At 38.9% G+C, this 22,955-nt stretch overlaps 1 long non-coding RNA gene across 2 annotated transcripts in view; it reads right to left on the bottom strand.

The window, feature by feature from the left end:
* The window catches only part of LOC132532812 (uncharacterized), a 1,004,413-nt gene that overhangs the window by 922,806 nt on the left and 58,652 nt on the right, over positions 1-22,955 (bottom strand). Inside the window, exon 2 of one of the 2 annotated variants that reach the window (XR_009544745.1) lies at positions 10,401-10,519. The exons of the other annotated variant lie outside the window; for it this stretch is intronic. This is a non-coding gene — a long non-coding RNA (uncharacterized LOC132532812). The remainder of the gene's footprint in view (positions 1-10,400; positions 10,520-22,955) is intronic. 2 annotated transcript variants of the gene reach the window in all.

The following is a 22,955-nucleotide window of genomic DNA, read 5'->3' as shown; positions in this document are numbered from 1 at the left end:
CACTGTAACATGTGCGTTCAACCAGGTGCACCACCACCTGGCCCCTTCATAAAATATTTTAACTACAGTTGAGTTCTGCAAAACACTGGTGCAATAGATGGTAAGGAATTATTAGATCAATTCCAAGGGGGGAAAGATTTAGAAAAGTTCCCCCAGGATACACACACAGCTACAGTCGGCTAGCATTTAGGTTGTTTTCTGAATTTAGTTTTTGTTCTACCATTCCCTTGAGACATGATTTTGTTGTTATTGTTCTTGCTTGCATTAATCAGATTCAGTTTGAAAAGCCTTCATTTTAGAGATAGTGTCATTCTTTCACACCAGTAATGTGACCTGTGATGATATTGGCAATATAAAGTAATGGTCAGAGTGTCAATCAGACTTCTTGGTTATAAATTCCTGTCCCTGCTCATGATTACAGTTGGCTATTTTGCTTTCTGTGCCTGTTTACTAGTGCATACAAATGGACAAACTGCCAACTTTATGAAAATATTAAACCATGAATGGAACTCCCTAAAATACTTAGTGCAACGTTTGCTATACACAGTAAGGACTGGAATACATATATGGATAGGGGTAGACAGCATAATGGTCATGCAAAGAGACTCTCATGCCTGAGACACCAAAGTTCCAGGTTCAATCCCCTGCACCACAATTAGCTAGAACAGAGCAATGCTCTGGCAGGGGAAAAATTTTATTAGTAATATATACATCTCAAGGCAGTCTGTTATATAAATAAGCTAGCACATGAAAAGACTTTGTATCAGAAAGCTACAATGCAAATCTAAGAATCACTATATTATTGATGTTAGCAACAACCTGTGTTCATTCTGTCTGATTTTTGTTGATTCTTCACGTTTTTTTCCCCCAGGGTTATTGCTGGAGCTTGGTGCCTGCACCACGAATCCACTGCTCCCGGAGACCATTTTCCCCCCTTTTGTTGCCCTTATTGTTCCATCATTGTTGTGGTTATTATTATTGTTGTTGTTGTTGCTGTCGTTGGATAGGACAGAGAGAAATTGAGAGATGAGTGGAAGACAGGGGGAGAGAAAGACAGACACCTGCAGACCTGCTTCACCACCTGTGAAGCGACTCCCCTTCAGATGGGGACCTTACACTTGAGGCCACCTGTGCTTAACCCACTGCGCTACCACCCGACTGACTCCCCCTCAGAGCACTTTTTAAGAAAACACCTATGCATACAGTAGAAGCTACCATTACAAGTGAAACTTGGCCACACCCTTGCTTCCCAGTTTGTGTGGTGCCAAAATCATTTCTTGAAGTTCAACTGTGACCAGTGTTGTTGTTTCATTTACTTTTTTTTTCTTTTCAATTTTTTCATTAGTGATTTACAAGACTGTAAAATAGAAGGGGCAGAGTTCCACACCACAGGCACCACCAAAGTCCTGTGCCCCCCCCCCCAAGGACAACCATCATAGGTTCTCCCAAGGTCTTAGAGACACGTTGGCCAGGTTTACTGTTCGTTTATTTGCTTTTCTTTTTTTTGTTATTTTTTTTTATTTCCAAGTCTGTGTTTCAATTCTCTCTCTTTTTAAATGTTCAAATTATCTTTATTTATTATAAAAAGACAGTCAGAAATAGAGAGGAAAGGGGCAGAGAGACAGAGAGACACCTACAGCACAACTTCACTACTTGCAAAGCTTGCCCTCTGATGGGTAGGGAGTGGGGCTTGAACCTGGGTCCCTGTGCATTGTAGCATGTGCACTGTCAACCAGGTGCTCCGCCACCCGGCTCCATTGCTTCAATTCTCTATATGCGGGGTTAGTGAAACCACCCAGTAGTTGACTTTCACTTCATAATCACCTTCAGCTCCATTCATTTTCTCTGGAAGGATTTTTTTTTTTTTTTACCAGAGCACTGTTGTGGCTTATGGTGATGTAGGGGATTGAATTTAGGACATTAGTGCCTCACTTTGCATAACCATTATGCTATCTACCCCCACCCAATATCACTGTTTTTAGTTGCTGAGTATATGTCCCACAACTTCTTTATCCAGTCATGTGCCAATGGACATTGAGGGTGCTTCCATATTTTGGCTATTGTGAATCACTCACTTTTTAATTATAAATCTTTAATTTCATCTTGTGTGTGAGACAAAGTAACTGTCTTCCATAGCTACACTTTTCTTCAGGTTAGAGGTTGTGACAAAGGTTGTCTGTGCCCATTTATACTGAGGAGGAAGCTGGAGCAGAGGTTTGAGATGCTAGTTCAAAAATTCTCACTTGCATGGGCCATTTATAAAGTCTTGAGAGTGATCTTAGTAATGCAAGGTGGTAATTTTAATTACAATATGCAAAAAAACACTATCCATCGCCATTTCCTTTTAAGACTTTCATTTTATCTCAAATTTATAATTATGTACTCTTTCTTTTCGTTTCTTTTTTCCTCCAGGGTTATCGCTAGAGCTCCGTGCAGGTACTATGAATCCACTGCTCCTGGTGTCCATTTTTTTCTGTTTTATTGGATAGGACAGAGTGAAATTGAGAGAATTGAATGGAAAATAGAGAGGAGAAGAGAAATAAAGGCATCTGCAGTTCTGCTTCACCGCTTGTGAAGGAACTCCCACCCTTGCAGGTGGGGACCCAGGGCTCAAACCAGGATCCTTGAGCACGTACTTGAGCTTCTGTGTACCACCACCCGAACCCCCTGTAATCTGTTTTCCTTAAAGAACTATCTGGTAATTATAGAAGAATTTTTATGTGATCCTGGGTTGGGAAAAAGACCATAGGCAGAGAGAAAGCCAAACAAAATCTACCTTTTTTCGGGGGTGTTGGGGGAGTCCTAGGGGGAGTTCTAAGGGGAAAGATATCTGAAAGCACACTTTCTATCAGAGTATAAAGAGCCTAGATGTATAAAATTATTGAATAATCCAGAAAATTACAAGAGTAATCTGGTATACAAAATGGAGTTCTGGAAAGAATAGTCACAGGGGTTCAAGGTACATCTTATTAATCAATGAGTAAATTAAATACCATGCACTGTTTTCAACAGTTTCTGCACTTGTTTGAACTTAACGCAGCAATTCCAATGAGGTACTTCTGAGAAATCAATATTAGTCATTTTTAAGAGCACATGTTTCAAAACCACTCAGCTGAATTTGAATTCTGACTGAGCCACAAACCAGCTATAAGCCTTGGGATATCTCTTATCCCTTTTGTGCAGTAGATTACTAATCTACAAAGTAATATAATATTGGCAGCTTCCATGTAATCTTGTTAGCTGAATTAAATACAATTTTTGTAGTAGCTGGTACGCGAGTATCCCAATATGTGAGCTCATTTCATGATTCTCCAAGTTTCCTCATCCAGTGACATCGAATATCATTTCCAGATGTGCCGCTCACATATACAGTTTAGTAGCCAGTATGCCCTTCTCATAGAAAACTTGGAAAAAGTCCCCAACATACAAAAAGTATGTCTTCATATCCTTGTCAGTACTTCTTCTTCCTGACCCTTTTAACGTAGGCCATGAGGATTCTTTATCAATTTGCAATTTAGGATTAACTAATGGGTACTATTATTATTTTTATGAAGTATTATTTTACTGGGGAAAATAATGGTTTACAGTAAATACAGTTCTTGGTAGACATGTGAAAGTTCCCAGTTTACTGCAAAACAATCTAACCCCCATCCTAGGTCCTCCTCCACCATCATGCACCAGGACATGGAAACCACTCCCCCATCTAACACCTCCGCCACCCTGGAATCCATTACCTTGGTGCAGTACATCAAACCCAGTCCAAGTTCTACTTTATGTTTCTCCTTTCTGTTCCTAATTCTCAACTTCTGTCCATAAAATGTGATCATCTTATATTTATCCTTTTCTTCCTGGCTTACCTCACTTAATGTGATTCCTTCAAGACCCATACAAATTGAGGTGAAAAGGTGAATTAATCATAATAGTCCATTGTGTACATAGACCACAATTTACTCAGCCACTCTTCTTTTGTTGGACACCTAGGTTGCTTCCAGGTTTGGGCTATTACAAATTGTGCTGCTATGAACATAGCTATACACCGATCTTTTTGGATGGGTGTGTTTGATTCCTTAGAATAATTCCCAGGGGGCTAGGTTGAGCCTACTATTATTCATTCTCCTTGCACAACAACAGAGAAAAGTCCACTAAGTTTAGCAACAGGTTAGGGGAAAGGGAGACAGATTCATTGCTTTTGAGCAAACTATTACTTGCTTTTATAAAAAGTGGAAGTTTTTTTTTTAATAACTGTCTTATATTTATTTTCTTCCATTTTTTTCACAGTGAATAGCTAATCACAATAAACAACTGTGATTGAAATCTCCTGAAATACAATAAAATGTCTAAGAGGAAGGGGAGGAAGGAAAGTGAGAGTCTAGTGAATTATTCACCCATGTTTTCTCATTGATAGTAGAGTATTCGCAACTGATTAATAAGCAACTACTTCCCCCATCAATTGAGATGCCCAAGGGAACAGCCATCTAGAGAATTTATAAAATTAATCTTGTAAGCTCTGGGCTGCTATCAACTGAGAAGAGCAAAGATGGAAGCCTGGGGCCAGGAAGATGTCTCACTTGAGCTGTGTGCTGCTTGGCCATGTGTATGGCCCAGGTTGAAGACCACTTCCTGCCTCTTTGAAGGAAGCCTTGATGCTGTTCTCTCCTCTCCCCCTCATAAATAAATCATATATATGATTTACTTATTATCAGATAGAGACAGAGAGGAATTGATAGGGGGAGACAGAGAGGGAGACACACAGAGACACACCTGTAGTCCTGCTTCACCACTCATGAAGCTTCACCACCTTACAGGTGGAGACCAGGGGCTTGAATCTGGGTCCTTTTACACTGTAGTGTGTGTGCTTAGACAAGTCTCTCCTGGCCCCAGGAGAGACTTTACAATAAATGATACTGGGAACAAATAGGTTGTGACATGCAGAAAGATTGAACAGGACCATCCCATTGCATTGTGTACACAAGTCAGCTCCTACTAGGACAGACTGAAGTGTTAGATCAGAATCTAACATAAAATATACAGGCAGGACACTCAGAAACACTGACAATCAGAAAACATTGACAGGGTATTCAGAAATGTCTGCAGACACTGGAGTCAACTACAAGGAAAACAAGAGTGAAAATAAACCAATGGGATTCTATCAAACTGAAAAGTTTCTGCACAGCAGAAGGACATCACCAATGCAAAAAGACACCCTATTGAATGGGGGAAGATTTTTACAGGCCATAGATAAGACCAAGAGCTAATAGCCAAATACAAAGAAGGGCTGAGGAGAAAGAAAACGCAGTGACTATTCATTATGACTCTCATTCATTGGTTTTATGAAACACTTTCATGCCCCAAGGTCCCAGGCTCAATTAATTTCTGGTACCACCAAGGAAGGAAGGAAGGGAAAAAGAAGAAGGAGGAGGAGGAGGAGGAGGAGGAAGAGGAGGAGAATGAAGAGGAGGAGAAGGAGGAGGAGAATAAAATTTGCATACATTTTTTCACAATGCATAACAACACAAAAAAGCTCCACTAAAAAAAAGAAATAATAATTGAAAATAAATCTGAATAGACTTTTCAACAAAGAGAATATTCATATGATCAACAGACACATGAAAAAGTGCTCAAAGTCACTAATTATCATGCAAATCAAGACAACAAAGACATACCACCACACACCCTTGATAATGTCACACATTAAAATGACAGAAACAGCAAGTGCTGATGAGTATACCAGGAGAAAGGAAGGACACTATTGGTGAGAATGTATATAGTTCAGCCCCTGTGGAAAACAGTTTGGAGATTCCTCAAAATATTAAGAATGGCCCTATAATAGGATTCAGCAATTTCTCTCCTAGAGATCTATCCAAAAAACACCAGAAACATATACTCAAGTAATCTATGCACACCTAAGTTCACCTCAGCACTATTTGTAATATTCAAAATTTATAGTAATCCAAATGTTCAATGAAGATACACACACAAACACACACACACACACACACACACACACACACACACACACACTGGAATACTATTTGGCTGTAACAAATGACTAAATCATCTCACTTTCTGCAAGTTGGCTGGAACTTGAAATTATTTTGAGAAAAATAAGTCAAGAGGAAAAGCATGAATAGCAGATGATCTTATACACAAGAGACAATGAAAGGGGTAATGCAGCATAGGGCTTTTAAGTGACTATGGTCTATTACAGTTTTTGGCTTAATCCAAGGGCTGTACTGGGAGAAGAGGGAGAGAGCTAGAAAGAGCCTGAGTACCCACTGTCCTAAAATAGAGAAAGGTAATGATTTGGCAGTGGTAAGATGTGCTGACACCTATCGTGAGAAGATAAACTGTATACCTGTGACAACAATTCTATAGGCCATCACCCCCCCCCCCCATAAAGTAGTTATAAAAAAAATAGTTCCAGGAGCCAGGCGGTGGCTCATCCAGTACAGCACACAAGTTACCATGTACAGTGATCCAGGTCTGAATTCTGAGTCCCTACCTGCAGGGGGAAGCTTCACTTGTATCCCCCTTCTTTCTGTCTCTCTCTCCTTCTCTGTATCTGCCCCCTCTGTCAAAAGAAATGGTCTCTGAGAATAGTGGAGTTATATAATGGAGGCACTCTTACCAACAGTAACCCTGTGTGGGTGGCATCCCCATGGTCAGTGCTTCTACTTCTTTGCCAGCTATTTATCGAATAGCTTCATTCAATCTGGATCCCCACCTCCTTCCATTTGTTTTTCGTCTATAGATTCTATTTCTCGGGATATCTGCATGTCCCAGACTCTTCCTCGACCGCTTTCTCATTTGGTTCCTGCTCTGGTCCTTTCTCATATATTCCTCTGATTCTTCTCAAAATTTATTCTTGTTCTCACTCTTCATTCTGTCTTTCTCTAGGCAATAAAAAAAAGTGGGGGGCAGGAGGTAGCTCAATGAGTTAAGCGCACATGGCATGAAGCTCAAGGACCAGTGTAAGGATCCGTGTTCCAGCCCCTGGGTCCCCACCTGTGGAGGGGGAGGGTCGCTTCATAAGTGGTGAAGCAGGTCTGCAGGTATCTGTCTTTCTCTCCCCATCTCTGTCTTCCACTCCTCTCTCCATTTCTCTCTGTCCTATCCAACAATGACAGCAATAACAACAACAATAATAATAACAACAACAATGATAAAACAACAAGGGCAACAAAAGGGAAAAAATAGCCTCTAGGAGCAGTGGATTTGTAGTACAGGCACCCAGTCCCAGCAATAACCCTGGAGGCAAAAGACAGTAATAATAATAATAGCTTTCACATCCTCATTGGGCTTCCCTTCTGTACAATACTTTCCAGTGTCTGATTAGTCCCAGAATGTGGCTTGTCAAAAACCACAGAGTTGGACCTATCACTTCAGGAATGAAGTCCCATTAACCAATCTAATAAGACTAATGACTTAAGTATTCACTTATAAGGAAAAGTTGATTATCAAAAGGATCCCTATTGAGAATAGTATGTGTAGAATTAAATTATGATGAAAACAGCAGTTTATTAATGTAGAACAAGCAATAATATTACAGAGAGGAAGAGAGAGAAACTGTAGTTGTCTAGTGAGTGTTTTTCCTCGGTGGACACTGTAGGTGGGAATCTAAATTATAATCAGAAGGCTGATAGGTCAGCATGGAGTAAGAAAAGGGGTCAATAATTACATGACCCCAATGTTGAAAAGCAGCAGGCTTACATTCACAGGTGTGTGTGGCTGTATAGTAATGCACTATCTACTAATGGGACCTGCCAAACAGAGCAATTCAATCATATACCATTTCCAAGAAACAAATGAATAGAGAGAATGAAAGAATGTTGACTAAGCATGATTTTAAGATCATTTATATGTTACTATCTCAGTTATTGACTAAAATATTGTCCACTTCAAAAGAACTGAGCTGCAAAATGACAAAGGCCACGTGAGTTCCTCACTGGATGTTTACCATTCAGCATAGTGCCTGGCGCTTAGTAACGTTTTTTAAAAACAATGAATGAAAGTCACATAGAAATGTGTCCATGTAAATAAAACATGCCTTGATGTTATTGTTCACATGTGATACCCAGAAGGTGCTCTGGTATGTTTTGTCTTGCATTTCAGACTTTATTAGAGCTGACAGATAGAATGCCTTGATTTCCTATGTTTATATTTTTGACTCATTATCTATGAACACTATGACATAGCAGGCTGAACCATCCTTATTTTGTCTGTCTTGTTCCTGTGAAATTCAGCAACTCCCACCCACTGGCTGAACCCCCAACTTAAACCCCTTTTATCTCTGATGCTCCTCTTTCTCAGTAGGTGGAAGACCTGGTAGCAAAGAGGGAGGGGGACATTTTCTACATGCCTGTGTGGGCTAGACCTGGGCACGCATGGGGTTAAAAGCACTGCAGTAATATTAAGCACATGTTTCAAGTCAGCGGGGTGCCAGCCTGAGATGTCCTCAAAGACTAATTTGATAGATATTATGCCATACACTGCTGTAAGTAGTAATGAAGAAAGTAAAAAAAAAAAAATTATGGATGAGCAAAATAGGAGCTCTTATGGATGGAGTGTTTTTAAATCAGGTGTATAATTTACCCAGTGTCAGACCACATGTAGAGTGCATTACTCAATTGAACTTACAAGCAGATAGGAAAGCAGTTTCTTTTAATAAGCACTTCTTCAACTTATTGGCTCTACAATTACTTGCACCAAATTACCAGCAGCTGCTGCCTGTTTGGTATTTTATCCTCAACAAGGAGTTACATTAGTTTCTAATCAACAAGCCATTCAAGGACTCTTTATAATTTTTAGCTTAATTCCACTTTTATTTGGAATTTATTAATTGAAATATCCAATATTTTCACATTATTTTGCTTAGCTTCCTTTAACAGGAAATCTATTCAAATATTCCCCCCCAAACTTATTTCTCATACTTCTAACATTATACAATTCTGTCAAACTCCTGTAACCTTATAGGATGAATTGAAATCCAATTGCCTTTGTTTATAAAAAAAAAGATATTGTATTTAAAACTGTATATTTAGATCAATAAATTGCCTTATGCTTCTAAGTACCATTGCCACAAGCATAGAAGTAAACTGCAACTGTAACATTAATAAAATAAACAGTATAACTAATACAGGGGACTTCTCAATCTCCAGGGTTGACATTTGAAGCTAATTTGGGGGTTGGGGGGGGTCCTGCAAATCACAGGATGCTTAGCAAGACCCCTGGCTTCCCATTACTCCAGATGCCAGGGTCCTTTCTCCATTTCAGATCCCTCAGTTGTGACCGATATTGCCAAATCTCCCCCACATTATTTGATTTGTCAAAATTTAATATTTAAATGGGTAGAAAGCTTCGGAAACAGATGTTAAGAGGAAAGTACATTTTCAGTGGTATGTTTAATATTTTTAAAATAATTCAAATAAATACACTGTGCTGGTGGTCCCAGCCCAGGATTCTTGTCTTATCAGGAATCACAAAATAAAGTTAAATAGGAACTTAATTCCCCAAAATGCATTTATTTAAATGCTCACCTGTTTTGCTGCTTTCAAGAGATTAAAAAGATTAAAACAAAAAGATTAAATCTTTCAAAAGATTAAAACAGTAGGAAATGGAAACTACTTACAACTATAAAAAGAATAAGTATTTAAAGAACTGCATTATGTTATATGATTTTTTAAGATAGACACAGAAAGGCAGAGTGAAAGATACCACAGTATTCAAGTTTCCTTCAGAGTGGCAGGGAGAGGAGCTCAAACCTAATACACATGGCAAAACAGTTCATTATCCAAGTGAGCAACTGTTAAGTGTGATTATATTTCTATGTCAGAAAAGCAAAGATTTCTCATCTTAGGCATACAGCATCATTCTAAAATTATATTTGTTGCCATTTTTAAGTTATAAATCACAAGGTTATTTAATAAATTCTATTAACTGGTGGCAAATCATAAAAACAGCATAGCTAGTTCAGGATTCTTCTCACAGGATTTTCAAACCCACTATTGTATTTAAAAAAAAAACAAACAAAATGAAAGTGCTAGTATCAAGCACCATTAGGCTACCATATATACAGCTAAAAATAAAAATAACTAAAGTGAAAGAAGATCCCATTGTCATTCTAAATTTTCATCCACTAAGAACATTTTACCACCATCCACCTAGTTGTATGTTTATTTTTAAAGAATTATTTTATTGATTACATAGAAGACAGAGTTTCACATGAGACAGAGAGAAAGAAGCCAGCATACACTGGGGCACGTCCTGTGCTGCCGACTACACCACTGGGAACCTGAGTCAAGTGAAACTATCACTTTGCCAGGTTAGTCATTTCTCCAGTCACTAGTCCTGTTAACAGGCTCAAACAGAATATAGAAAAGGCTGTTCATGGTTATCTTTACCTTTGGAGTTTTGTCTTTGGACAAGCCTCTTGAACAGCTGCTATGGAAACATTCAGCTTTGTCTTTTCCCAAGAAGCACGTGTTCTTATCACATGAACGAGTCAAAGAATTTTTAGTTCCTAAAAACATCAAGTACATGACTTTAAAGTCAGACCTATAAAAGTTCTGTTCAGACTTGACTGTGGTGTGCAAATAATGCAAATACTCTATTATGTTTGTTTGTTTGTTTGTTTGTACCAGAGCACTACTCACATCTGGCTTATGGTGGTGTAGGGGATTGAACCTGGGACTTCAGAATCTCAGGCATGATGATCTCTTTTGCTATCTACCCCCAACTCTATTTTATATTGGTGGATTTTCTTCGGTTGATTTTTTTTTAATTTTTTATTTATAAAATGGAAACATCGACAAAAACATAGGATAAGAGGAACAACTCCACACAACTCCCACCAGCAGAACTCTGTATGCCATCCCCTCCCTTGATAGCTTTCCTGTTCTTTATCCCTTTGGGAGTATGAACCCAAGGTCATGGGGTGCAGAAGGTGAAAGGTCTGGCTTCTTTAACTGCTTCCCCATGTTCACATGGGCATTGACAGGTTGATTCATACTCCCAGCCTGTCTCTCTCTTTCCCTAGTGTGGCGGGGTTCTGGGGAATCGGTTGATTTTATAGCTGCCTTAGTTCTCTAGCTAGCAAAGAGGAGTAAAACTCAGTAGTCTCAAAAAGTGAGCTAAACCTGCCCCACTAAGGAAAGGTAGAAACAGGGTGGGGGTATGGATCAACCTTCCAATGCCCATTTCCAGCAGAGAAGCAATTACAGAAGCCAGACTTCCCACTTTCTGCTCTGATGAAGATCTTTGGTCCATACTCCCAGAAGGATAAAAATAAGGAAGTTTCCAATGGAGGAGATGGGGTACAGAACTGGAGGTGGAAATTGTATGGAATTGTGGCCCTCTTATCCCACAATCTTGTCAATCATTATTAAATCACTAATAAAAAATAAAGTAATAAAGTAAAAACTGAGCTAAAAACAAGAATATATAACCCAGACATCATTTAATGTTTTTTGTGCTTACTTAAAATATTCAATAGGCAATGCTTCGGTTTCAAGTAATAGAAATAGAAAACTCAAACAACCAAAATCAATGTTGGCCATAGCCAAACACAATGTTAATGGTACATGCTGACTATGGATCAATGTCACACTTGAACAGAAAGATGGAAATCTACATGGCATAATGCAGTAGTGGTACCATATACTAGTTTCATCATGAGTAGACAGACCAAGAAATATTTTGCTCAGAATAGGGATAAATGTCTAGTTTCCTCCAGAGAAAATTCTTTGTGAATCAACATTGATGCCAATCATATTTAACACATTCACAGATGTTCAGAAAGCCCAAATTCATTCATTGTGAAACTTCCAAATTTGTAGCTAGTAAAAGGTAATATATAGGTATAAAAATCTTCCCAATTTGTACAAGTGGCTAGAAAAGCCATAACTAGACTTCAATTTAGTATACAAAGAGTAAAATTTTATGACTAAATAACAGGTATAAAATGAATGTCAACTAATAGTAGTATATACTTCGAAGTCATTGTTAATTCCCCAAATCATCTGTTGGGACTGAAAATTAAAGAAAATGTAAATGAATCAAAAAGAATACTAATAAGCCCAATTCAAGTAACAACCTATAAGAATTATTCAATGCTTGAACTCTTGGAAGGGTCGTGTAAGATCATGGTTATCTCATTTAAAATGTTGACAATGAAACCAGAAAAGTTACATATAACTGTGAACACAGTAATGATTAGGGTGTTACTATTGAAGGCATAATGAAACTCTCTCTCCTAGTTTAATGGGGAACTTGGTGAAAATTTATACAAATACAAGCAATCTGAGTGAAGTGAGTGCACACTTGTTCCTCAAAAGAATGGATAATGACAATTGACTAAAATCTACAAATCTCAATTTCACTGTCATCTTCCACCCCCCTCACTGCCACAGCCTTCAATGAGTCAACAATGGAAGGACATAAAGAGTTCAGTTTGTATATTCATTTGTTAAGTGATAAGTGCTGAAAAGTTAAAGCAATGGGAAAGCAAAATCTGTGGTTCCTAATCTATTAAGTTGGGTTAAAAAGAGTGACAAAACAAGCAGCTGCTAGAAAAGCAACCAAGTAATGTAAAAGTTTAAATAAAATCAAAACTCTGGAGAAAAGATTCATGGTCTCTATGAAAATGTCTAGTGGGAAAGCTAAACAAGCTGGAGAAAGAACTGGAAGTTTGCTAACATTTAAGAGGTGATTAGAATTGGAACTGACTAAACAGCAAGAAGTGGCACAAAATAAAGACAGATTGTTTATTAATTGTCAGAAGATATTAAAGTGTTCGATTTAACCAAACTTCATTCCCATTTCAGTGAAAGGAGCTTGAGGGACAGATTAATGGAATCTCCAATGGAAATGAACATTGGTTGAATGACACAGAAGTCTAACACCACCCTTCCCCCTCCTAAAAATTCTTGTGGTTACACATAAAATACAATTAATAAGTATCTTCCTGGTGAAAGTTGCTAGTAAAAACATGATTTTAAATAATATCTGTTGCCTTCCAGTCCACGTGAGAAGTAAGAAAACTACATCAAATTACATAAGTGGGCCCAGGTATAAATGGTTTCATAAGTTGCCCCATATTGTGCCATATAACCAGTTGATTTTCTCCCAACATTCACTAGTTACTTTGGTCTCCAAAGAATATTCAGAGACTTTGATATGGCAATGCTAGCATCTTCAAGCTTGACTTCAATAAAAATTCATTGCAAAGGGTCCAGTCTGCTTGCTGCTAGAGCGTGAACTTGTGGCAGAAGCATGTTTTCCAGTTGTGCATCACTTGGAGAAAACACAGGCCCACGCACATAGCAGGCAATCAATAAATGTTTGTTGACTTGAAAGACAATAGTCAAGGCTTTAATTTATCTAACACAAGTCATTGACTAACAATCATTATCTACTTCATTTGTGTTGGTGAACACTGACATTTAAGGATGTTCTGTTGATATATCCACTAGGGTCCTCCCAAACAGGAACACAGCCCTGCTCTCAAGCTTGACAGGGCTGTCTTTACCAGCTGATGCTCTCAATCCCAGAAAGTCCTCCTTCTTGCCAAACACAGTCATTATGTCCAAGTGCACATTTTTGGTGTGCATTAAAATGTTGACTTTGAACTCCAACAATAGCCACTTAACTCCTCTATTTCTGTTTTCTCTTTTAAAACACTACTCTGCAGTTAGCAGAACTCTGCTCAACTTGATGACTGCTATCCTGACCCCCCAATCTTGAATATCCCTGTCACATGCTGCCTAGTGAAACATTGGGAAACTGTTGTGGTTTTTTTTTTTCTCCTGAAAGCTGGAGCTATTAATATTTCACTCTGTGTCTGCGATGTCTACTGCATATTCACATTAGAATTTCTTTTTCTTAAATAGCTTCCCCTTGTTCAGTTTATCCACATTATCATTGTGTGGTGCCCTTGAGTAGACAGGAAGGGGTTGGCTGTTGTGCACAAGCAAAGGACTTGACCTTGGGTAGGACAAAGGTAGCTCATTACTGTCCATAAGTGGGAAGGCAAAATACAGGTATACAGATGCAGGCAGCCTAGTGGATCTGACATTAAAAAAAGGAGTTGTTTCTCTTTTGTGATTTGTGTTCAGAGAAAGGAAGAGCAGCTACTAGAAATCTAAGGAAAGAGAAGGTGGCCCAGTGATTGACAAAGTAATACTAGGCAATACCGTGTCCATTTGGTGTCTATACTCAGGCTTTTAAATAGAATCTAATCAATACTAAACATCCTTTCCTCCACTACATTCAGCACTGGCATTTACCATTATATACCTTTCCAACTAGAGTATATAAAATACCACATCTGCTACTCTACTGCTGTGGTCCTCACTATATAGCACATAAGTATTTCTTGATGAATAAATTAATTCAGCCACTATGGGTGCACCAGATATGCTTAAAATTGAACTTGTGTAGCTCTACTATTTATACCACCATAGCTTATCCAATAAATTTTACAAGCCAAAAATAAGGAAATTACTCTATAATCTCCTTGGTTTCATTTTCTAATCATTAAGTTCAATGAACTCTTTGAGTATTTCCTATTTTCAAATTGTTTTATTAGGGAAATAATGGTATACAAGATACTTGTTCTCACATGAGTACAGTTTCTAATCTCTTTGTGATAGGTGTCTGAACACCATTCCGACCACCAACTTAACTCTTCCTCTTCTGTCACGTCCTGGGATCGCAATGTTCTCTCAGCCATCTCCCTTGCCAGAATCCTTGGCTGTGCAGCAATAGACTGCAACCCAGTGTTTCCCTTTCTTTCCTTGTCTCTTAAGTTCCACATGTAATTGAGATCATCCAGTATTCATCCTCCTTTAGGCTTATTTCACTGAGTCTGAATCCTTCAAGTTCCAGCTAAGACTTGCTGAAGGAGATTATTGTATGACTTTAAAAATTTCTTAAACCAGGAGTTGGGCGGTACCACAGCAGGTTAAGCTCATGTACTGCGAAGCACAAGGACCAGAATAAGGATCCTGGTTCCCTACCTGCAGGGGAGTTGCTTCACAGGCAGTGAAGCAGGTCTGCAGTGACTTATCTTTCTCTCCCCCTTTCTGTCTTCTCCTCCTCTCTCGATTTTTCTCTGTCCTATCCAACAATGACATCAATAACAACAACAATAATAACCACAAAAATAGAACAAGGGTAACAAAAGGGGATAAATACTAAAAAAAATTCTTAAACCTATTCATTTTTCTCCATTCCTGTATACAATTTTTTGGTTCTGATAAACACTATCTCACTGGGCTTTTTGGAAAAAATTCTAACAGTTCTCCTGACTCTCATTTTATCTCCTTTAAGCCAATTCTCTAGATCTTTCACTAAGTACAGATCTTATTATGAACTCAACAACCCTAAATCCACCATTTTTTCTTTAGAAAGTGTCTCGTCTTTCTTATAATATGATATTTGCCTTTATCCACCCAAGAACTCTAGTTAGCAAACTAAATTAATTACAATTCCCTAGTTAGTGGCTCTCTCATCTTTTTATCCTTTGCATATTCTCTTACTTCTACCTGGAATAATATTTTCCCTATTAACGCCTACTTGACCCCTCCTTAGAAGTCATATCGTCACTGGGATGACAGCATAATGGTTATGCAAAAAGACCTTCATATCTAAGGCCCCAGGTACAATTCACAGCACCACTATAAGCCAGAGCTAATCAGTATTGTGTTGTTTCTCTCTCTCTCTCTCTCTCTCTCTCTCTCCTCATCTTCTCTCAATTTCTCTGTCCCAACCAATAAAAAAAAAAAAAAGGAAAAATGGCCTCCAGGAGCAGTGGATTCACAGTGCCAGCACCAAGCCCCAGTGATAACCCTGGAGGCAAAAAAAAAAAAAAAAAATCTACCCCTGCCATATATATATATATATATATATATATATATATATATATATGTATATGTATATGTATATATATATATGAATCCTCTTAAGTATTTCCTGATTTATATCATTGCCTCTTAAGTATTTCCTGATTTATGTCATTGGTTAAGAACTCTTCCTCTATGTTTCTAAAGTCACCTCCCAGCAGATTGGTGGTATATGGTGATCACAGCTGTCTTCCAAAAGCCCCTTCGTATGCTGTGGCTCTGCCACCTCCTTTCCGTCACTTTGCCACCACAAATACATAGTAACAGATAAGGTACAGTGTAAAGGCTTAGGGTTCTTGTAGTGAATTCATACCCACATCCTTTTCTTCCTTACTCCCTAGAGTTACAGAGAGAGAGAGAGATTGAGAGAGAGAGAAAATAAAAAGAGCCTATTTTCTTAAGTAGAAGAAAAATGTCTCTCCTCACTTAGCCACACACGGAAGGGTTGAGAGAGAAATTCTCAGAACCAAAGGAACAGTCTGTGCCAGCAGCAGGTACCATCTTGGTAGCTGTGCAACACAGCAAAGGGTCAGTGACAAGAAGGTGGGGAATTTGCCAGAGGAAAACCTGGTCAAAAACTAAAGCCATGTGATCTATCCAGGCTGCAGTAGGGAGCTTCCAGGTGCCAGAGTACTGAAATAAAGCAGCAAGACCCTACTTTGTCATCACAGGCACTACATCTGCTCAGGGACATGGCTGTAGAACCTTCCCCCCTCCCTCACCCACCCCAACATAGAAACAACATAGCCACAGTGCCACCTGCTGGCTGAGCAGCAGAAACTACACTTAATGTGTAAACTCGGAAGGAACCAAACCTTGGAAGAAAATTTAAAGACTCAAACACACAAAGATCTGGGAGGAAGTCAGAAATAGAATTCAGAAAATTTATTACAAAGGCAATTCAAGAATCTAAATTTAACATACAGATACAAAGTCAAGAACTTTGCACATAATAAAACGAAATGCATACAATAAAAATTCTGAACAGAAATAAAGGATGTGAAAGACACCTTTCATAGAGTTAAGACTCATGTAGCAGACCCAGGAGGCAGACAAAATCAAGCTTAAGAGAGACTATCAGCATTAAAAGATACAAGCACCATATTCTGTGCATTCAAAGTTGTAAAAGAGGGCAAGTTTAAGAAAAAAATGAATTTTCTGTGAAAGAGCAGACTCCATCACAAAGACAAATGTAAGAGTCACTGGGGTGCCTAATGACAAAGAAGGGGAGAGATAAACAGAGAATATATTCAAAGAAATCATAGCAAAAAATTTTCCACACCTGTGTAAAACATCTGCCTTCAAAACACAGACATACAGGAAGCTGAACACACATCCAAGTTCCTGAATCTAAAAAGCAATACACATCCTAATAAAACTCTCCAGGGAAAGGTGGTGGCACACCAGATGGAGTACTCTCATTACAGTGTGCAAGGCCCCAGGTTCAAGCACCTGATCCTGCCAGGGGTAAGCTTCACAAGTGATGAAGCAGGGTTGTATGATGTCTGTCTCTTACACCTACTAGCTCCCCAATTTCTATCTCTATACAATAATAAATAAATAAATAAATATTTTTAAGAACATATAAAATAAAACTACTCCAAGTTAAGGATGAGGGAAAAATTACTGCAGGAGGCTAGGGAAAGAAAGAAACTGACACACAGAGGTAGAACCATCAGGCTTTCCTCAGATTTTTTGCCTAAAACCCTAGAAGCAAGAAGGGAATGAAACGACATATTCAAAATATTAAAAGATAAAAAATACCAACCACAAACACTCTATCCTGGCAGTTGTCCTTCAAGTATGAGGAAGAATCTTCTCAAACTTACACTGAAGGAATGCATCACTACAAACAACCCTGCCTTGCAAGAAATACTTAAAGGATTCCCACATGAAAAGATGCAAACTCTAAACGAGGTGATCAGTGATATAATAGAACCAAGAACACAAACAACAACAAGAGGAGGAGGAAACAGAGGTATAGGAAAGGGGAAGACAGCATGTACCGAGGGAAATGATCAAATGTTGCTGAACCAAGGCCAACTTAAAAAAGACTGTCATAGAAATTCTAAGTTAGACATAACACTCGGGGTAACCCAAACACATTTGTCAAGAAAATCTAACGACTTCTCCAAAAATCTGTGTGGAACCAATAAGTAAATAAATAAATAAATACCCATGAATTTCCGAAGCACTTCTGAGAAAAAGGAAATAAATGGAGATATCACACTTCCCAATTTATACTACAAAGCAATAGTGAGTTATACAGCATGATACTAAAATATAATGGATACTTGGATCAACTGAACAAAATCCAGAGCCCAGAAATGAACCCACACATATATACATCCACCTAATATATGACAAAGGGGCCAAAACCATTCAAAGAGGAAAAAAAGATTTATTCAATAAAAGGTGCTTAGAAAATTGAACAGTCGATGTAGAAAAATTAAACTAAGCTTAATACCATGCACCAAAATGAGATAAAAAAATGATAATAAGACCTGATATTGTACCAGAAACTCTAAAATATATAGAAGAAAACATTGCCCATCATTGCCTAACCTTGGACAGAGCCTGAAGGGAAAGTGTTGAATGGGTTGTGTCAAAAAGATAGAGATGAATACTGAATGACCTCACTGATAGATGGAACTTGAAAGCAGGGACAGGAAGGGAAAGCACAAAGTAAAGATTGGACTGAGGATAGTGTAGCACTAAAGCAAGGGACTCGGAGGGGAAAGGAGGAGCCTGGGGTGGAGGGAAAAAGGGGCTTTGGGGTTTCAAGTTGAGGGTGGAGTGCTTTGAAGAAACCTATCATGTATTACCACACAAAATTCTATCTTATCCTCTTTTTTAAGCATATAAAAAGGTTGGCTTCACCACTTTTTTAATAATCATAGCTTCTTAAACTTACCTTACTACCTTTGAGTGACACAAATGAAAAACATTTTATTTTATTTTATTGAGGGATTAATACAGTATAATTGTTGCTTTACAACAGAAACTCTAAGTTTTATATGAAAAATTACAAGTCAACGACTTTAGTTTCTCCAACAATCCAATTCACACATCCAAATTTACAAAAAAAAAAACCCTGTTTTTATTCACATGCACCATGTTTTATTATATGTGCTCAAAACTGATACAGAAATTACATTCTAGCACCCTTTCTTTCAAGCTAAGAAAACACAGGAGTAGAAGAGCCAGAAGAAAAGAAATAAAGGTCAATGTCAATGTCAATGTCAATGCCCATGTCCAGCAGAGAAGCAATTACAGAAGCCAGACCTCCCACCTTTTGTACCCCATAAAAAATCTTTGGTCCATACTCCAGAAGGATAAAGAATAGGGAAACTTCCAGTGAAGAGTGGGTATATGGAACTCTGGCAGTGGGAACTGTATGGAATTGTACCACTCTTTTTTATTTTAATTTATTCTATAAAAAGGAAACATTGATGGAACCATAGGTCATGAGGGAGAATTGTACCCTTATCCCCCAATCTTGTCAATCATTATTAAATAACTAATAAAATAAGAAATAAAGGTCAAACTGAATCACATAGTCCCATCTCAGCTCCATCCATATAAATGTCAGTGGTTCTGATAATTTTAAACATAGCTCATATTACTTATTAGAGTATGATCATTTAAACTGAATGAAAATCCATTATACTCAACCAATTCAGTGTAACCATGCCACTTCAACATATCTCACTTTGGATTGTGTCAACAGACACCAGGCCTGCAATTTCAACCCTCCAACTCTAATACTCAGGTGAGACCTTTTCTAACTCACAGGACTCCTTAGTTCCATTTCAGTGGCACACTTTGTGTACCAAAGTTTCAAAACCTAGACATAGACCAGGGCCCATGAGAGAGGGCGCATGTACACATGTATCCATAAGTTGGGTAAAAATATATACCTTAAAATAAAAGTTTGTAATAGTCTACAATGGCAATCCTCCTAGCAAACCTGCATGTTAGCTGTTGGGCTCAGTAAAAAATTAGTAAACTCATGGGCCCCTTGGAATATATCCAAAATAGACTTTGTAGCACCTTCCAACATGAAGACTCCAAATTTCATCTGCTATACTTTTAGGTTTAGATAAAAGTATTAAACAAATTGCCCCACTTTATATCTTAATGCTTCTCAGCCACCAAGTTGCAGATGCTACCATGATACCAACCTGACTTCCCGGGCAGACAACCTCACCAATGTGTGTTGGAACCCTACCTCCCCAGAGCCCTACCCCACTAGGGAAAGATAGAAATGAGTTGAATGAGAGCTCAGACCTACAGGGATGCAGAGGTTACATAAGCTGCTGTGTTGACTGTGGGCCCCAGATCAAATTGATGGGGTTTACAGTTAACAATATTTATATACTTCTCCCATATTTGGGAGCTACTCTCCTCCCTGATACAACTTTCTAGTCCTTTTTCGAACTATTACACCATCTCCCCAGACAATAACCTGGGTCCACCTGCATATTAGATGTCAGGCTCAGGCAAAAACTCATACAGTCATGGGCCCTCTGGAATATACCTAAAATAGACCTACTAGCTTTTTCCAAAATGGAGACCCCCAAATCTTCATCTGCAATATTCCAGCTTTTAGGTTAATGATTAGTCAACTATTTGTTCTGCTTTATATGTTAACTCTTTTTCAGCCACCCAGTTTCATATGCTACCATGATACCAACCTGACTTCCCTAGCCAATGACCCCACCATGTGTCCTGGAACCCCACCTCCCCAGAGCCCAGCCCCACTAGGGAAAGAGAGACACAGGCTGGGAGTATGGGTCAACCTGCCAACACCCATGTTCAGCAGGGAAGCAATTATAGAAACCAGACCTTCCACTTTCTTTCTGCACCCCACAATGATCCTGGGTCCATACTCCCAGAGGGATAAAGAATAAGGAAACTTTCAAGGGAGGGGATTGAATATAGAGTTCTAGTGATGAGAACTGTGTGGAATTGTACCCCTCATACTGTGCCCTTGTCAATATTTCCATTTTATAAATAAAATTCTTTAAATCTATTTTTAAAAAATACTTTTAACTATGTTCATTAGCTTATTCACATTAATTAAAATTGAAATTCACACTAATTAAACTGTCATATCTTTGAATATAAAAAAAGAAAAGAAAAAGAAACGGGCTGGGGATATGGATCAACCTGTCAATGTCCATATCCATCAGAAATGAAATTACAGAAGCCAGACCTTCCACCTTCTAGGTCACTGATTGTCAGAGAAATGCAAATTAAGACAACACTAAGATACCACCTCACTCCTGTAAGAATGGCATACATCAAAAAGGACAGCAGCAACAAATGCTGGAGAGGATGTGGGGACAGAGGAACCCTTTTACATTGCTGGTGGGAATGTAAACTGGTACAGCCTCTGTGGAGAGCAGTCTGGAAAACTCTCAGAAGGCTAGGCATGGACCTTCCATATGACCCAATAATTCCTCTCCTGGGGTTATACCCCAAGGACTCCATAACACCCAACCAAAAAGAGGTGTGTACTCCTATGTTCATAGCAGCACAATTCATAATAGCTAAAACCTGGAAGCAACCCAGGTGCCCAACAACAGATGAATGGCTGAGAAAGCTGTGGTATATATACACAATGGAATACTATGCAGCTATCAAGAACAATGAACCCACCTTCTCTGACCCATCTTGGACAGAGCTAGAAGGAATTATGTTAAGTGAACTAAGTCAGAAAGTTAAAGATGAGTATGGGATGATCCCACTCATCAACAGAAGCTGACTTAGAAGATCTGAAAGGGAAACTAAAAGCAGGACCTGATCAAATTGTAAGTAGGGCACCAAAGTAAAAACCCAGTGGTGAGGGGTAGACATGTAGCTTCCTGGGCCAGTGGGGGGTGGGAGTGGGTGGGAGGGATGGGTCACGGTCCTTTGGTGATGGGAATGGTGTTTATGTACACTCCTAGCAAAATGTAGACATATAAATCAGTAGTTAATTAATATGAGAGGGGGAAATCAATTGTATGTCTCAAAGGTTCTCAAAAGACAAACTGAATCTTTTTAATAGATAGGCTACGTATTTGATATGCGGACTCTCTCAAAAGCCTAGACCAAGTAGATTAGAAGCTTCCAATAGCACAGCTATATACAAGATACTGGGTACTGTACAGCAAACCATAACAAAGGGACTTTTCAAAGTTAACCCAATTAACAAATAATGTGATGATAATATTAACTATTGATTGTCTTTTTGAACCCTAAGACAGCAGGAACCTCACATCTTCACTATAGAGCCCCTACTTCCCCCAGTCCTGGCACCCTTGGATAGGGCTCACTTTCCCGTATGCATCTCCCAATCCATACCAAATAATATTGCATCCGCCGATCACAACCTAACCAAAGCAACGATTGCCATCTCAACATGCTTCACCTCAGAGTGTATCCAGAGACTTCACGTGTGGAATGACAACCCTTCAGCTTCATTACTCGGGTGAGACCTTTCCTTTTATAGTACACTCTAATTTCATCTCAGGTAGTTCACTTTCTAACAAAGTCCCATAACCTAGACATACACCAGTTTCTGTGAGAGAGAGCGTATGTGCACACGTATCCATAAACTACTGCAAAATATATACCTGAAAGCAGGATTACACTAGAGTTTGCAGTGAGTACCTCCCTAACACTTCCTCTCCACTATTCCAAACTTGGGATCCATGATTGCTCAACAAATTGTTTGGCTTTGTATGTTAACTCTCTTTTCAATCACCAGGTTCCAGATGCCACCAGGATGCTGGCTAGGCTTCCCTGGATTGAAGACCCCACCAATGTGTCCTGGAGCTCAGCTTCCCCAGAGACACACCTTACTAGGGAAAGAGAGAGGCAGACTGGGAGTATGGACCGACCAGTCAACGCCCATGTTCAGCGGGGAAGCAATTACAGAAGCCAGACCCTCTACCTTCTGCAACCCTCAACGACCCTGGGTCCATGCTCCCAGAGGGCTAGAGAATGGGAAGGCTATCATGGGAGAGGGTGGGTTATGGGGATTGGGTGGTGGGAATTGTGTGGAGT

Source organism: Erinaceus europaeus, chromosome 14 (assembly GCF_950295315.1).
Source record: "Erinaceus europaeus chromosome 14, mEriEur2.1, whole genome shotgun sequence".
Lineage (NCBI taxonomy): Eukaryota > Metazoa > Chordata > Mammalia > Eulipotyphla > Erinaceidae > Erinaceus > Erinaceus europaeus.
Note: the sequence above shows the minus strand (reverse complement) of the source record. Positions and strands in the feature narration are given on the sequence as shown.